The sequence below is a fragment of the Muntiacus reevesi genome, chromosome 12, assembly GCF_963930625.1.
Source record: "Muntiacus reevesi chromosome 12, mMunRee1.1, whole genome shotgun sequence".
Classification (NCBI taxonomy): Eukaryota; Metazoa; Chordata; class Mammalia; order Artiodactyla; family Cervidae; genus Muntiacus; species Muntiacus reevesi.
In genome coordinates this window covers 12,837,962-12,841,261 of record NC_089260.1, presented here as the reverse complement: position 1 = coordinate 12,841,261, position 3,300 = coordinate 12,837,962, and the positions used below count along the sequence as shown (strand labels likewise).

At 33.2% G+C, this 3,300-nt stretch overlaps 1 non-coding gene across 1 annotated transcript; it reads left to right on the top strand.

Moving 5' to 3' along the window:
* The first annotated feature begins 1,352 nt into the window (after positions 1-1,352).
* On the top strand, positions 1,353-1,459 carry LOC136145346 (U6 spliceosomal RNA). Its single transcript, XR_010658782.1, has one exon. It is a non-coding gene; the product is annotated as a U6 spliceosomal RNA (small nuclear RNA).
* Positions 1,460-3,300: the final 1,841 nt, after the last annotated feature.

Here is a 3,300-nt window from a genome sequence, read left to right as displayed (position 1 = left end):
CCAGGAAGGGATAACCACTGTTGATAAAGGCATTCTTATCTATGTTGTGAAGAAAGTAGGGTAAGAAGCTTAGGAATTTCAGCCTCAAATAGGGGTGATTCCAAATGGGTGATTCTTGAAAATTCAAGATGTTTTGGGTGCTCAGCTAGGAGATGCAAGAGTCCATTGATAAAAAGGAAGATAAAGGAAGTGTTTGTCTCCCAGGAGTGGGAATCAGAGATGGAAGTGGGACAAGGAGTTGGGATTTTGTCATTTTTTTTGTTACAAAACATATTTTTTTTTAATTTTGTAAACCATAAATGTGTGTTAATTTGAAAAATTAAATGAAAAATTAAAATGTCTGATACATTTATTTATAACGGTGCTTTTTCACAGGGAGAGAAAAAAAGATTATATTATTCAAAGTTTTTGCTCAATATACTTGTGAATTGTCCAAATTTTTTTGCAAGAATATATTCACACATGACATATTCTTAAAATAAGTAAAAATACGTAAGAGTAAAAGAAATAGCAAAAGAATATATCCTAGGGAAAAAGATTTAACTTCAATGAAATAAATGAATGGTAGACTTCAAAATGTAAATGAAATGGTAGACTAAAATTTTCTACTAATTTTTGACTAATATGAATAAAAAGTGATTCTCATCTGGACAGAGTATGGTTTGATTTGGAGACACTAAATCTAAAGAAACAAGTCCTAAAACCTGCCAGAATAAGGGAAAAAAAACCCGTAAATCCCAATATTGGAAAAAGTAGTACACTGATACTGCATTTCTCATCAGCTGTGCTGGCCTAAGAAGATAATATGATTAGATCTTGGAAGATCTAAGAAAAAACTAGAACCTAGAATTTCTTATCTAGCCAAATTATTATTTAAACATGAAGAAAAAATTAAAGATATTTGGGACATTCAACTACTCAAGATATTTTTACCTCCAGGCCTCAAGAAATATCAATGAAAGATGCATTCCAACAAAATAAAAAATAAATCCCCAAAGAAAGTGAAGAACACAAAAGAAATAATGAGTCAAGAAATAAGGAAGGACAAAGATGATGAAAGAACAAAATTAAAAATAATCTGAATCTAAAATACCATTGATAGCAACAACCCACCAAAGGTATAAAAACTATCATTTATCCTGCGTCTGAATATACCACATATGTAATACAATGAAATTAAAATTTATGCAAAATGAATAATATATATATACTTTGAAATTTAAAATTAATTTCAAGTATATTTGGGGTTATAGAATAAAGAAAAATATAAATGACAAACTCCTTAAAAATGATAAAGCACAACCTAGTAAAATCTATAAGTGAAGTTGTGGTCACAGAAAAACTTACAACTAGTGCTCACTTTGGCAGCACATATACTAAAATTGGAAGGATACAGAGAAGATTAGCATGGCACCTGCGTAAGGATGACATGCAAATTCGTGAAGCATTCCATATTTTTAGACAGAAATATAGATCAATGGAACAAAATAGAAAACCCAGAGATAAATCCACGTACCTATGGACACCTTATCTTCGACAAAGGAGGCAAGAATATACAATGGAAAAAAGACAACTTCTGTAACAAGTGGTGCTGGGAAAACTGGTCAACCACTTGTAAAAGAATGAAACTAGAACACTTTCTAACACCATACACAAAAATAAACTTAAAATGGATGAAAGATCTAAATGTAAGAACAGAAACTATAAAACTCCTGGAGGAGAACATAGGCAAAACACTCTCCGACATAAATCACAGCAAGATTCTCTATGACCCACCTCCCAGAATATTGGAAATAAAAGCAAAAGTAAACAAATGGGACCTAATTAAACTTAAAAGCTTTTGTACAACAAAGGACACTATAAGCAAGGTGAAAAAACAGCCTTCAGAATAGGATAAAATAATAGCAAATAAAGAAACAGACAAAGGATTAATCTAAAAAACATACAAGCAACTCCTGCAGCTCAATTCCAGAAAAATAAATGACCCAATCAAAAAATGGGCCAAAGATCTAAACAGACGTTTCTCCAAAGAAGCCATACAGCTAACAAACACATCACTCATTATCAGAGAAATGCAAATCAAAACCTCAATGAGGTACCATTACACGCCAGTCAGGATGACTGCTATCCAAAAGTCTACAAGCAATAAATGCTGGAGAGGATGTGGAGAAAGGGAACCCTCTTACACTGTTGGTGGGAATGCAAACTAGTACAGCCGCTATGGAGAACAGTGTGGAGATTCCTTAAAAAACTGGAAATAGAACTGCCATATGACCCAGCAATCCCACTCTTGGGCATACACACTGAGGAAACCAGAACTGAAAGAGACACATGCACCCCAATGTTCATCGCAGCACTGTTTATAATTGCCAGGACATGGAAGCAGCCTAGATGCCCATCAGCAGATGAATGGCTAAGGAAGCTGTGGTACATATACACCATGGAATATTACTCAGCCATTAAAAAGAATACATTTGAATCAGTTCTAATGAGGTGGATGAAACTGGAGCCCATTATACAGAGTGAAGTAAGCCAGAAAGAAAAACACCAATACAGTATACTAACGCATATATATGGAATTTAGAAAGATGGTAACAATAATCCTATATGCAAGACAGAAAAAGAGACTCAGATGTATAGAACAGACTTTTGGACTCTATGGGAGAAGGAGAGGGTGGGATGATCTGAAAGAACAGCATCAAAACATGTATATTATCAAGTGTGAAACAGATCACCAGCCCAGGTTGGATGCATGAGACAAGTGCTCAGGGCTGGTGCACTGGGATGACCCAGAGGGATAGGATGGGGAGGGAGGGGGGTTCAGGATGGGGAACACATGTAAATCCATGGCTGATTCATGTCAATGTATGGCAAAAACCACTACAATATTGTAAAGTAATTAGCCTCCAACTAATAAAAATAATTGGGAAAAAAAAACTTACAACTAAAAAGCCAAAAATTATACAGTAATACTGATTGAAAATGAATGATCTTCCAACCAAAGAATCTTTGAAAATAATAATAAGATAGCCTTGAAAAAGGAGGAAGACATATTAAAAGATATAAATAATAATTCATAATTAATCCATAAAATATTGTTTATTTGAAAACATTAATAACATTACTATAACATTTTAGAAAATCTTAGTAAGAATAAAAAACAATGGAAATGTCATTACCAAAGAGATAGAGCCATAAACACCAATAGAGATGACAGTAAATGTTAGAACATAAATAAAATTTTACAATAATATATTTGAAAGATTGCATGATATGAATTATTTTCTAGGAAAATGTAAA